General features: G+C 34.3%; 1 long non-coding RNA gene across 3 annotated transcripts; it reads left to right on the top strand.

Annotated features, from left to right (window-relative positions):
* The first annotated feature begins 8,460 nt into the window (after positions 1 to 8,460).
* On the top strand, positions 8,461 to 13,615 carry LOC132058224 (uncharacterized). Of its 3 annotated transcripts, none has more exons than XR_009415224.1 (3): positions 8,461 to 8,771; positions 11,430 to 11,841; positions 13,285 to 13,615. It is a non-coding gene; the product is annotated as an uncharacterized LOC132058224 (long non-coding RNA). The 3 variants fall into 3 exon arrangements; XR_009415222.1 differs by lacking the exon at positions 8,461 to 8,771 and having other exon boundaries at positions 11,273 to 11,558; positions 11,672 to 11,841; XR_009415223.1 differs by lacking the exon at positions 8,461 to 8,771 and having other exon boundaries at positions 11,273 to 11,841.
* Positions 13,616 to 14,587: the final 972 nt, after the last annotated feature.

Raw genomic sequence — 14,587 nt, 5'->3', positions numbered from 1 at the left:
GTAAACTGTAATCATATGAAATCTGTAAAGTAATGCATGATAATACATCGGCTTACAGAGCCGCTTGCAAAACTGACATACTATATACGTGACTCTGTCTGCAAAGTCTCTAACATAAATCGATACCATGACATGGATGCTCGACTCGGCAACACTCCGGAAAGAAATGGAGCTCGCCAATCCAAATGGAACATCTTCTAGCCATATCCTCTACTCGTACGTATACACACACGTGGCATGAAACGCGGCGTCCACAAGAAGGGACGTCGGTACGAATAATGTACCGAGTATGTAAGGCATGAATAATAACATAATATAGATATTAAAAGTAACAATGAGTAAGAGAGAGATGACCGAACATCCGGATGCCTCATAAGGCGGATGTCATGCATGCTTAGCCTTTTTTTAAAAAAACATTTCATACATATACATAGTAACATGCCCGCCATAAAGGCTCGGTGTGAAAGTAACATGCCCGGCCATGAAGGCTCGGTGTGATATATAAGTAGTATCATGCCCGGCCATTTAAGGCTCGGTGTTATCATCATTAGCTTTGCGTCCGTGCCTCCCGCGTCCGGCAATATCATAACATGCCCACTGCGCAAAGGTGTGCACATCTACGTGCCTGCCCGGCCGACTATAGCGCGGCGCGTGTGAAAAATACATACATATATATAAAGCATGCATAAGAGCCCAATCAAAACCCACAATCAGATCGGAGTGACGTAAGGTCGGTAACCTCCGATTATATTATGGAATAATTATCGTCGCTTTGTCTCACCTTGAAGGAACAATTAATTTAAGGTGGGACTATCAATGGAGAATAGAACTAAGAGAAAACGTAGAATAAGACCATAAATCTCATAGGGCATCAAGTCATGTACTTTTGGAATCTTAAAAGATCATCTTCCATGAACAAAATTGAGACATCAAGAAATGGTTCAACGTTCTCATATCGTCGTCATAATAATATATAGCTCAGGTACATGGAAATCTCTGTGAATAAAATTATCTCATAATAACATGAAATCCGTATGCCTTGGAGCTTGAATAAATAAATCCCTTATGATCATCATCATGGTTATCATATAAGAAATTATTCAACTCTACCATCATAGGAACTTTTAAAAGTCATGAATCTCTAACATTCTTGGAAATGAGAGTTTTCATGGAATTCAAGCATAGTTTGGTAAGAAAAGAATCATGCCATTGGGAGCTCAATAGCATCATAAGGATCGCGAGATTCATGGATTTCTAGCGTTTGCGGAAACAATGATATTATGGTACGACATAAAGGTTTATAACGAAGGATCATGCCTTTAGAAAGAAGGGGACTAGCCTTAACATACCTGGAAGACAAATTCTCGACTTCCAACTTATTTCCTGTCTTGCAACTCACTTAAGGATTATTCGTAGCCTCGTAATCTACATATAGAACCATTCATAATATCGTTAGGATCATCGTCATACACTCGTCTTAAACACTTAATGAAAGCCCTTTTAAATTCTGTCGAAATTCGGCAGCATTTCCCCTGTTTATGTGCCTAGCCCGAAATTCCAATTCAACAACCAACAACATCAACAACAATACCAATAGTAATAACATCATTTCTAACACCAACATATGCCATAAAACAGCCACACACATTTTTCTACATTTCCCAACTAACCAACTTGGGATACGACTAATTAATAACTTTATTTCCGTAAGGAAGTCGAAATTAATACTAACAACATCAATAACAACATCCTCAACATCGTACAAGACAAATATATGTATTTTCATCCAAATTTCTCTTCAACCCTCAATCCATAAATCAACAACATCAACACAACACACCATAACCACTATTCTTGAAATTATTCCTTAATTCATATTGATAGAGAAAGAGATTTAACAATTCATACCTTATTTTTATGAAGGTAGCAAAATCTTCATCATTTTATTGTCCCCAAGATAACTCCAACACCAAACGAAACTAATATCGCGACTACGGGTTGCCCGGACCTCGATTGATATTCCGTAGCTTGAAATTTTGCTCAAAATCTTCACTTTTATGTGAGATTAAGAGCCTTTTTGGTGGCTGAAAATTCTGGAACATTGGAGCATTTTTTTGATGAAGAAAAATGGGGTTTAGCCCCTTTTATATTAAATTGGGTCGGCATCACTGTAGCTACAGTACCTTAGCGGTACTGTAGCAGTGCTTGTTTCTGCGCGACAGTTCAGTTTGTAACGTCTATAATTCTCTACTCCGATGTCCTATCGATGAACGGTTTGTTGAATTACAAACTAGACTCGACGAGCTTCATTTTAGGCTCTTAAAACACCTTAAAACTCCATATATACTAGGAGATATGCGCCTCCAAAGTTGACTAAAAATCCGTCCAGCATTTCTCAAATTTTCGTCGAACTTATTTCTCTTCAATTTATTCGACCTTGAAATATTTCGAAACTCTCCATACATGGTATTTGTAATTCATTATACTAAAAATGGTCATGTTCTCGGGTCTCAAAATAGTCTTTCCCGACTACGACTTACGAGATTGTAATTCATCCTTTTTCTTCGTTGTTACGTACTTTCCATGGCTTGTGCCTTTCAAAACATCATGGGACGTCTCCGACACTCCATTACTACGGTGAGGTACATGTCATACTCATGTTCTGAAAATGCGGGGTATAACACATAGATTCTTTGTTGTCACTCTTGGGAACAAACTTGCTCCATTTGTTGAGTTCCTGCTTGTCCTTTCCTTTGCGAGGGTCATAGATGGGCATTACTTCATTCCCAGTATAAGACATACTCAACTCCATGTCATGAGCACGAGTAGCTAGTTCTTCGAAAGACCTTGGCTTAATTCCTTGCAAGATGTAGTGAAGCCCCCAATGCATTCCTTGGATACACATCTCTATTGCAGAAGCTTCGCTGAGCCTATTTTTGCAGTTTAGGCTTGCATTTCTCCATCGATTGATGAAATCGATAACTGGTTCGCCCTTCCTTTGGCGAGTGCTTGTAAGTTTAACCATGCTCACGGTACGCCTTGTGCTATAAAAGCAATTGAGGAACTCCTGCTCTAGTTTATAGTTGGTTTAGGTTACTCATTGAAAGACCGCAAGGTCTTTGATACTTGAATTATGAAAGTCTACTTGTACTTAATTATGTAACGAAATTGCGACTAAGGTTGGCTATTTTGTCCATTTTTTTTGAATTTTTATGTCGTTTTTTATTATTTTATTTGAGTTTTAGCGGAACGTTAAGCAAAGAACACAATTAAGCAAACATTGTGAGCAAAAAATATAGTTCTATTTCCCTGTTAATAAAGAGTCATTAAATTAATGAAATTGCATAACAATGCAGAAAAATCCAAAAACAACAACTAAATTGAACTAGAATGCCCTGTTTTCAGCAGTTTTTGTGCAAAAAATAGCTTTAAACTACAAAAGAAAAAGCAGCTGTACCAAACTTCACCAAATTGCAACACTAAGACACCAAATATAGCATAAATCGGCATCAAATCAAGAAACCAGCATCTAAACTGCAAAAAGCAGCAACTAGAATACGCAGACGCCACAATAAACTGCACAAAGCACCAAGCTGCACAAAAACTGCACCAAACTGCACAAAGTTGCACAAAAAATTGCACCAAGAACATCACCGAACTGCACCAAAAACGTCACCAAGCTGCACCAAACTGTACAAAAACCAGCACCAAACAACACCAAAAAATCGGCACAAAAAAGTAGCACCAAACCACCAAAAAGTAGGGTCAGACCTAACCTGAAAATATTACTTTAAATTCAGGAAAACAAGGCCTTTTTTCCTAATTTTTTGACCTTTTTCTAGAAAATGGCATTTACCAGTTAAAACTGCAGATTCTCTAGGGTTTGTCGAAATGTGGAATGATCAACACTCTTTATTTTATACATAGAAGCGGAAGAAAGAATTTTTTTTTTTTGGTGGAAATTCAACAGCGACTAATCCTTTTGTAGGTATACTTTATTTATTCAAATGCTTCTGTGTAGTTTTCATGCTTGGCTACATTCAAATTGTTGTAACTGTTTTCTTCATTTGCTTTTGTGAGGAAGATGATTTCTGCATTGGTTTATATATACATGTTATATATGTATGTGTGTGTGTTTTGTGTGCGTGTGTGTATGTGTATATATATATATGACTTTGGAATCAAAGGGATTTAGTTATCTTGCTGAATTCATGTCCGCTTAAAGAGTGAGAGATAAAGAATGAATCGATTTAAATGATATATACGATGTCTATAAATGATAACTATAGGATAACAGAAAAACAATTTAAAAGGACCTAACACTCTGATTGGAACATTGTTACCCATCATATTTTTACCAAGAAAACAATGTTTGTTTTGATTGTTAGTTAAAATGTATTGTATCGTATTGTTAAATTTTGTCGTTACGTAACAGTGAAAAGCCCCATTTTATGTAACACCCGATTTGATGTTATCTCATTGTTACCTAATTTCTTTTTCCAATTATGTCCTTACTTAATAAATCATAATCCTATCTTTCCCTTTACCTTATATTATTTAATTCCACCCAAATATCCTATACCCTACTGTAGACAATAAAATTCGCGTCGAGAAAATAATAATCAAGACAGGAAAATATCGCAACAATCGTTGTATTTGATTTCAGAATATGAGTGTTACAATCTCTATGAATCCTCTGATTCGCCTTTTCAACAATAAATTCAAAGGCGTTTGAGCTTGATCTTGAACTGATGGATTTGATCTTGACTTGTACTTGAATTCAAGGGCTTTTGAGCTTATTCTTGAATCTGGTGGTCTTGATCTTGAACTTGTACTTGGATTCAAGGCTTGAAGCTTGATCTTGAATCTTCATCTGGATCTTTAGAACTTCTAGAGAAATACTTGAATGTTTGAATGCTTTTAGCTTGTAGGAAAATCTGCGGCGTTTGATCCACGAGCTCTCTTTGGCTTCTTGTTAGAATTTCTGTCCTCTTTTCTGAATTATGAGACCCCTATTTATAGTTGTAGGATGAAGGAGTTGTGATAAGGACAGACTTCTTTCGACCAATCAGATTTAAGCTGACATGTCGATATTTGATAGGCCGGAACATGTCACTTGTACACGTGGCGCATCTCCATTAGCCTTTGGTTTGACTAGGCATGCTGCATCATTCTAACACGTGGCATGACCTTATTGGCTCTTTCATTTGACTTGTCACGCCACGTCATTTGACACGTGGCACCCAAGGGCCTCTTGGATAAGATGACATCTTGGGCTTGGCAAAGTGGGCTCATCATTTATAGCCCAAACTAATGGACTAGCCCAATAAAATCGAACCATCAATTAAATCCACATTTATTGGACTTAAATAATTAATTCAAAATGATATTAATCCACAATATTTATTTGGACTAATATCATGAATTTATTATGATCCGAAATTCTAGTACAATTAAATTTAATAAAATTTCTTTCTCCACACCTACTTCTTCTACGTAAACTCTGTCTCCTTCTAGTTTTGGTTTATCTGCTCCCTACGTCTTTTTCCTTCTTCTATCTCCTTCTACGTTTTGTCTTTATTGTCCTGCTCCCTGCTTCTTCTTTCTTCTTCTAATTTTATATGTTTGCTTTTTGCTCAGGCTTCTGCCATTGTTTCAAAGTTGCGGGTGCTTCTTTTTCTCCATAACCATCTTTTTAAAACTTTTTATTATTCTGCCATTGTTGAAAGTTGTAAGTTCTTATTTGTATGGCACTCTTATGCACAATCATCATTAATTTGCTTGGTTTCTTGTTTTATTTTTTTGCATAGAATATTTTGCCTATTTGCTTTGCTTTCCCATGCTTCTGTTAACTAAGAAAGTGATTCAGATAAAGTCAAACTCTAGAAACAGAAAAACAACTTAAACAAATAAGCTAAAATGCAGGAAAGATTTCAGTCGTTATTACACCCCTCGCAAGTTGGTGCAGGTATCAACCACACCCAATTTGGGAAAAGCCGCTCAAAGGAAGCATGTGCCAGAGGCTTGGTGATTACATTAACAACTTGGTCAGGAGTATGTAAATGTTTGACTTCAATCTCCTTGTTCTGCACTTGATCCTGCACAAAATGAAAGTCTAATGAAAGTCTATGGCAACGTGGTTCAGCCGACTATGGAATACAGGATTGGCACAGATATACGTAGTGCTAACATTGTCACAAAATACTGTAGGAGCAACATCAAGAGGAAAATGAAGCTTTCCAAACACAACACTACAAAGTATATAAGTTAAATCAAAGAGGTTTTCCAGATTTGTTTGTTTGAAAAGCAATTTGGTGGGAAAAAACGAGGTACATGAAAAAAAGACAATCAATTCAGCTATCTATGTTCTCTTCTGTAGGATAAAACTAAGTCGAAATGTAAATTTTGACCGCAAATTTAATTGTTCTTGAAGAAACGACAAACATGAAACAAAAGTTTGAATATTATTTTAGCATTATCTATTCTTGAATTACTACAAATATTTTTATTTTATGAATTTGTTCTCTAAACAAACTTAAGACAAAAATGCTAGTTTAAAACTTGCCTGCAAATAGAACTTGACGGAAATAACAAGAAAAATATTATTTTCTTCAAATGATCTGTCAATTTTACTATTTGGATTATATTTGCAAATAAATGCGATAGGAAAACATGTTACTTGAGAAATACTAAATTTTTTACTGTCTTTTTTTTCTTTTTTTTCTTTTAATCTTCGATCCCTTCATTTTAAGGATTAAAGGAACAAAACATAATTGTTCCTTCAATTCAAATCATAAAATATCTAAACCAGTCACTTCCTATTATTTTATATTTTATAAAATAAATGCTAATTCTACTCTTTTTGATAGCTTTATTTATTCTGAGTGTCTCAAAGTGTAAAGATTAAGTGTGTGTCTAGTATAGAGGAGAAAGAAAATTTATGAATGTTTGGTTGATAAAAATGTTTTGAAAAGTATTTTATTTAGGAAAACACATTCCTTAAAAATAGAATAAAAATACCTTTACTAATGGTAGAAAAAATAAATTCCATAAGTGGCATCTCATTGTTTCCACGCCACCCCGCAACCCCCACTCTTAGCCACCCACTCCCTACCCCCAGCCCCAATCTCAGTATTGCAGCATATTTCTAAATTACATATAAAATTCTCGTCAACAAATTGTGTAGTACTTTATAGTTGGTTTAGGTTACTCATTGAAAGGCCGCAAGGTCTTTGATACTTCAAATTATGAAAGTGTACTTGTATTTAATTATGTAACAAAATTGCGACTAAGGTTGGCTATTTTTTCCATTTGTTTTGAATTTTTATGTCGTTGGCTATTATTTTATTTGAGTTTTAGCGGAACGTTAAGCAAAGAACACAATTAAGCAAACATTGTGAGCAAAAAATATAGTTCTATTTCCATGTTAATAAATAGTCATTACATTAATGAAACTACATAATAATGCAGAAAAATCCAAAAACAGCAACTAAATTGAACTAGAATGCCCTGTTTTCAGCGGTTTTTGTGCAGAAAATAGCTTTAAACTGCAAAAAAAAAAAAAAAAAAAAAAAAAACAATTGTACCAAACTCACCAAATTGTAGCACTAAAACACCAAAAATCGGCATTAAATCACAGAAACTAGCATCTAAACTGCAAAAAAAATAGCAACTAGAATGCGCAGACGCCATTAAAAACTGCACGCATTGCACAAAAAATCAGCACCAAGCTACCACACTAGGCAGCAACATCAGACCACCAGAAACTAGCACCAAGCTGCACAAAAACTGCACAAAGAAACTGCACCAAAACTGCACCAAGAACATCACTAAACTGCACATATCTGCATAAAAACCAGCACCAAACAACACCAAAAAATCAGCACAAAAATGTAGCATCAAACCACCAAGAAGTAGGGTCAGACCAAACCTGGAAATATTACTTTAAATTCAGGAAAATGAGGTATTTTTCCTAATTTTTTGACCTTTTTCTAGAAAATGGCATTTACCAGCTAAAATTGCAGATTCTCTAGGGTTTGTTGAAATGTTGAATGATCAACACTCTTTATAAATAGAAGCGGAAGAAAGAAATTTTTTTGGGTGAAAATTCAACAGCGACTCAGTCTATGCGGCTCACCATTGCTTCCTTTGTAGGTATACTGGATTTAGTCAAATGCTTCTGTGTAGTTTTCTTGCTTGGCTACATTCAGATTGTTGTAATTGTTTTCTTCGTTTGCTTTATTGAGGAAGATGATTTCTGCATTGGTTTATATATACATGTTATATATGTATGTGTGTGTGTTTTGTGCGTGTGTATATGTATATCTGTGTTCATATATATATATATATATATAACCCTTATTCCTTTATAATCTGTGTTGATTATAGATGACTTTGGAATCAGAGGGATTTAGTTATCTTGCTGAATTCATGTCCTGCTTAAAGAGCGAGAGATAAATAATGAATCGATTTGTTTTAGTAACTTTTACAGCAATATATAAAGGGCTATTCCTAACTGATACATAGAGTCCTGATATATACAAAGTCTATAAATGATAACTATAGGATAACAGAAAAACAATTTAAAAAGACCTAAACTAAGAAAGTGATTCAGATAAAGTCTAACTCTAGAAACAGAAAAACAACTGAAACAAATAAGCTAAAATGCAGGAAATATTCCAGTCGTTATTACGCCTTCGCAAGTTGGTGCAAGTATCAACCACACCCAACTTAGGAAAAGCCGCTCAAAGGAAGCACGTGGCAGAGGCTTGGTGAGTAGATCAACAACTTGGTCAGGAGCATGTAAATGTTTGACTTCAATTTCTTGTTCTGCACTTGATCCCGAATAAAATGAAAGTCTATGGCAACGTGGTTCATCCGACTATGGAATTAAGGATTGGCACAGATATACGTAGTGCTAACACTATCACAAAATACTGTAGGAGCAACATCAAGAGGAAAATGAAGCTTCCCAAACACCACACTACAAAGTATATAAGTTAAATCAAAGAGGTTTTCCAGATTTGTTTGTTTGAAAAGCAATTTGGTGGGGAAAAAAAACGAGGTACATGAAAAAAGACAATCAATTCAGCTATTTATGTTCTCTTCTGTAAGATAAACATAGTCGAAATGTAAATTTTGACCGCAAATTTAATTGTTCTTGAAGAAAACGACAAACATGAAGCAAAAGTTTGAATATTATTTTAGCATTATCTATTCTTGAAATACTACAAATATTTTTATTTTATGAATTTGTTCTCTAAACAAACTTAAGACAAAAAAGCTAGTTTAAAACTTGTTTGCAAATAGAACTTGACGGAAATAACAAGAAAAATATTATTTTCTTCAAATATGTCATTTTTACTATTGGATTATATTTGCAAATAAATGTGATAGGAAAACATGTTACTTGAGAAAGACTAAATTTTTTTTTTTTTTTTTTTTTTTAATCTTCAATCCCTTCATTTTAAGGATTAACGGAACATGGTTGTTCCATCAATTCAAATCATAAAATATCTAAACCAGTCACTTCCTACTATTTTATATTTTACAAAATAAATGCTAATTCTACTCTTTTTGATAGCTTGATTTATTCTGAGTGTCTCTCTATTTTTTTTTTTATAATGTTTGGTTGATAAAAATGTTTTGAAAAGTATTTTATTTAGGAAAATACATTCCTTAAAAATAGAATAAAAATATCTTTCCTAGTGGAAGTAGAAAAAATAAATTTCATAAGTGGCATCTCATTGTTCCCACGCCACCCCGCAACCTCCATTCTTAGCCCCCCACTCCCTACCCCCAGCGCCAACATCAGTGTTGCAGCATTTTCTAAATTACATATAAAATTCTCGAAACAATTATTTGCCAACTTACAAACTACCCAAAAAAAAAAAAACGAACGTTTGACTATCCATTACTTTATGATGCTGTCTTTTTCACTGTATTATTTTATTAAGTCGTTGTTGTTTTCTAATATGAGTATTATTAGATTTTAGAAAAGAATTATGGATTGTTCAAGCCATAAATTAATTGTAGGAACTTCAATTTCCCAATAGAATAAATATAAGTTATAATTTTAAAAAAGCGACACTGCAAAAAAGTGGCTAATTCAGGGGCGGCTCTAAGGCTAGGCCAGTGAGGCTGTTACTCTTAGGCCCCCAAAATTTGAAGGCCCCAAATTTGTTTTATACTCTTATTATGATTATTTTATATATATATATATATATATATATATATATATATATATATATATATATATATATATATCTCTCTCTCTCTATGTGTTACAATATTTTTTGTTATTTGATTGAGGTTATGTTATACCATAAGTTCATAAATTATTACAATTTTCTTCACTCACTAATTAGTATATTTGTGTCACTCTTCAATTTTATTTTTTATCTTTTTTTTTTTTTGTTATAGGAATTAAGTTATATACATTGATAACATAATGTTTTTCTTTTACAATTTTTTCCAAAGCTGCATGAACACAAAAACATTAATCATGCAATGGTTTCATGTAATTCAACATATTATATTAGGTTATTTACAATTTATTATAGTGCTACTTAATAGATGAACTACAATTATCGTTCAAATTGATTAGAAGGTGTAAATATTTTTAACATTATCAATGATCAAAACTTAAACTATATGTTATGTACGTTCATTTATGTTTCTTATTTGCGATGATTGCCAAATCAAAATTTTCACTTTGAGTTCCGGACTTCAACATCGGATAATCCACCACTTTATTTCTTTATGCTCCTTTTCCTAGTTTTTTCTTTTTTGAAATTCATTTTTTTTTTGTCTTAAATGATTAATTTGTTGTTTAGAAAGAAATTAATCTTATATCAGTACAGTCAAACCTCTCTATGGCAGCATCTTTTGATCCGAAATTTTTTGGCTATTATAGAGAATGGTTGTTATACATGTATAACAACATTGACATTTAAATTATATTTCGTTATTATAGGCAAAAAAGATGCATAAAATCTATTTTTTCAATTTTAATTATCAAATTCTAAGCTTAATCACACTTTGTATAACGAAGGAAAATCTTCTTCAATTTTTTGCACAATTTCTGTACTTTTTTGTTCTAGTTTCCTGCACAGTTTAACGCAATTTTTTGCACTTTTTTGTTTCAGTTTCCTGCACATTTTTGCATAGTTTCTGCAATTTATGCTTCAATTATATCTAAATCATTGAAATATCAAGGTTAAAATTGAAAACAAAAAATTTATCCAATTTTATCGAACTTCAAACTAAAAATTTATACTTAGACCTTTTTCCATAGTATAGGGCCATTTATGGCCAATTTCCGAAATTAGATTTAGAAAATGTGTAATTAGTTTTCTTTTAATCTGTGTATATATAGAGCACAGCTACACAAGTGTTGTTCCATTTCTCTGTGTACTGTGCTAATATAGGAAAAATCGCCACCTCGTCGAAATCGCCATGGAAAACAACCCTCGCAATCGGCTGCTAATGCTGCGGCGGCTCAGTTCGGTGGATACCCACCGCAACCCCACCACCTCCTTGAGAAACATAAACGGCAGGTAGAGATATTTTGGAACTTTCATCGTCAAGATATTTAGAATCTTAACGATTTCAAAGACCAGCATCATCAAGAGAATCATGAAAGCTGACGGGGATGTCCATATGATCTCAGGTGAAGCACCCATTGTGTTTGCGAAAGCATGTGAGCTCTTCATTCTGGAACTCACCATTCGCGCCTGGCTTCACGCCGAGTTAGACAAGTGAAGGACCGTCACTGGCGTGGCTCTCCGTCTGGTAGCCTGCTGATGATGCTAGTGGACATGGTCACCGTAATGATCAAAGGTAACTTTTTGTCATTTCCTTAAGATTAATAAATTTGTCAAGTGTAATTGCTTTCTTCCATTTTCCTTAAAGGTGGTAACTTTCCTCTTTTCATGAGCAGTTGAGATTGTTGTATTTGTTTGTTAAAACTCCAATTTTTGTTCTTTGTTTTTATTTCACTCCTGTCGGATCTCGGATAGTAGCTACATATATTTGAAAAACCTATTCTGAAGAGTCCACTGTGTTTGTCTTCCTTTTTTTTTTTTTTTTTTTTTTTTTTTTGGAGAAGGTAACATATAGCTGTGTTTGTCAATTTTTTTTTGTTCTTTCTTAATGAGGAGTATCCAGTTTAAATCTGAAGAGGGATTTAGGGTTCCCTTTTCACTTTTAAATCAGTATATGAATAAATAAATAACATTTACATAGCATGGATTCGGACTGCAAGGAGTAATATATAGGAGGGTTTTGTGATGTTGACCTAAATTTCCTAGACAGTTGAAGAATATCAAAGTGTCAGTAGTCCGATAAGTGTGTCTCGTTTATGAATAGATTTTGATAAACGAGATCCCAAATAAAAACGATATTTTAGGTGGTTTGTCGACCAAGTTATTTGTAATATTTGTTACGTTCAACGTATCCATATAGATAACTAAATTGTAGAGTATAAATGTTAATTTAGGAGGTCCCTGGTGACTATTGGCTCGGACAACGTTATTCTTAGAAATGTTATTTTAGGAAAGGTATGTTGAGCTGCAAATGCCAAAAGTCACGTGTGAGCGGCATAAACGTGAATGCAGTTTAGGTTGCTGCATATCCCAGCAAACATCACATTTGGAGTTCGAATGTGATTCTGTAAATTTGTCTGGTTAGTGTTAATTTCCTAAAGTGTATCATGTGCCATGCTTGCTCTCATTGCTCTGTAAATTCATGTACAACGTTTTTTTATTTAAATGCTGGTGAAAATCTTTATAGTCTAGCTAGTTCATGTTGACTTTGCTACCAAACTTGTGATTTCTTTCTTCGATGCTGAACTTATCATTGTGACAATCTCTATCTGCACTTGCCCTATTTATCCCTTCCCTCTTATCTTTTTATGGTTTAGACTCTCAAAAATAAGGAGCTTTTCATATGCATTAATCAGGTTGTACTCATGTTATTTCACCCATCTTGGCATGTCTTGATTTGTCTGGTATGATGTTGGCATCTTAGTTCTTAGATGACCTATGACTGCTAAGGTTAAATATGTAGTCTCTAAATTGTTTTTCTTACCCCACAGCTCTGTTTATGGTTGTAGTTTCTTTATGAGTTTCACTTGCTAGGCTAAGCGCTAATTATTCTATTTAATACTTTTTTGCTGTAGTTACTTTATAGGGTTGTGTTTGAGGGTACAAGAATCTGGTTTCTCATTCATATGGTTCAATCACTAATTTCTTGTAATATTTTTTCTGTTTGATCTTGCTGCAGTTAAAGAACATGTTCCCTGCTGATCTAGATGCTCAATGGCACAAAGGAACCTATTAGTTACTAATGCTACAGGTCCTCTCAAATGCGAACGCACCGCACATTATTGGTACTGTCCATGGATACTGGCTTAAGTGTAATTACTTGAATCCTTTAGTCGCTGTCTTGTCTGTATTAAACTGTGTAGTTTATCCAAATGCTTATGGAGTTCTAGTTTTCAGTATTATAATAAACTGACCTTTCTACCCACAATTGCATAATTGTATATGTTACTTTAATTAGTTCTCTTTCTGCACTATAGAAGTTTGACTATTGTCCTCATGCTATACTTGGATGATGGATCCACCACGACTTATTGGCAGTGGGATGACTAGTAAACCTAGTGGGCACCGAAGAGTGTAGCCTATTATCTGAGTGATAAAGTGGTGCCTACTTGTGCACACCCAAAGTTAGAGAGAATACTTGTCAGCTGAAGCCAAATTTAAGGGCCTGTTTATATATTATGTCTTTTTTCTCTCTCTTTGTATTTATAAGAGCATAACTTCATAGGTCTTCACCATTTATGTATCTCTATTAGTAAATTAGAAAAAATAACCTCGTCCAAAATGCCATGGAAAACAACCCTCAAGATTCTGGTGTGTACCCACCGCAACCCCGCCACCCCCTTAAGAAACAAAAACAGCAGGTGCAGATGTTCTGGAACTATCATCGACAAGAAATCGAGAATGCTAACGATTTCAAAGACCTCCAACTTCCCCTAGCCCGCATCAAGAAGATCATGAAAGTTGAGGGGTATGTTCACATGATCTCCGGTGAAGCACTCATTTTGTTTGCAAAGGCATGTGAGCTCTTCATTCTTGAACTCACCATTCGCTCACATCTTAACGCCGAGTTAGACAAGCGAAGGACTCTTCATAAGAATGACCTCGAAGCAGCAATCACTCTTGATGACTAATACCAGGATTAGTAATCCTTGGGATAATACTATAAAATGATCATCTTATCCCTGAATCCTTTTCATTGATTAAATTGTGTGTATGTGTTTACTGGTTTTAATTTTTATTTTAGCGTATATTTAGCTTCTGATTTTTGTTTAGTTTCTACAAAGTTTTTAGCTACAGTTTCTGCACAATTTTCGCTGCAATTTATGCACAGTTTCTGCACTTTTTTGTTTCAGTTTCCTGCACAGTTGTCACACCCCTTTTTTCCCACAAAAAACATGATTTATTATATGATGAGCTTAAAAGGGTTTTAAATTAGAAAGTGACGAAAATGGTGCTTTGAAAAGGGATTTTATTTAGAGAAA

The sequence above is a fragment of the Lycium ferocissimum genome, chromosome 5 (assembly GCF_029784015.1).
Source record: "Lycium ferocissimum isolate CSIRO_LF1 chromosome 5, AGI_CSIRO_Lferr_CH_V1, whole genome shotgun sequence".
NCBI lineage: Eukaryota > Viridiplantae > Streptophyta > Magnoliopsida > Solanales > Solanaceae > Lycium > Lycium ferocissimum.
The sequence above is the reverse complement of the archived record's forward strand: the minus strand, read 5'-3'. Positions and strand labels throughout refer to the sequence as shown.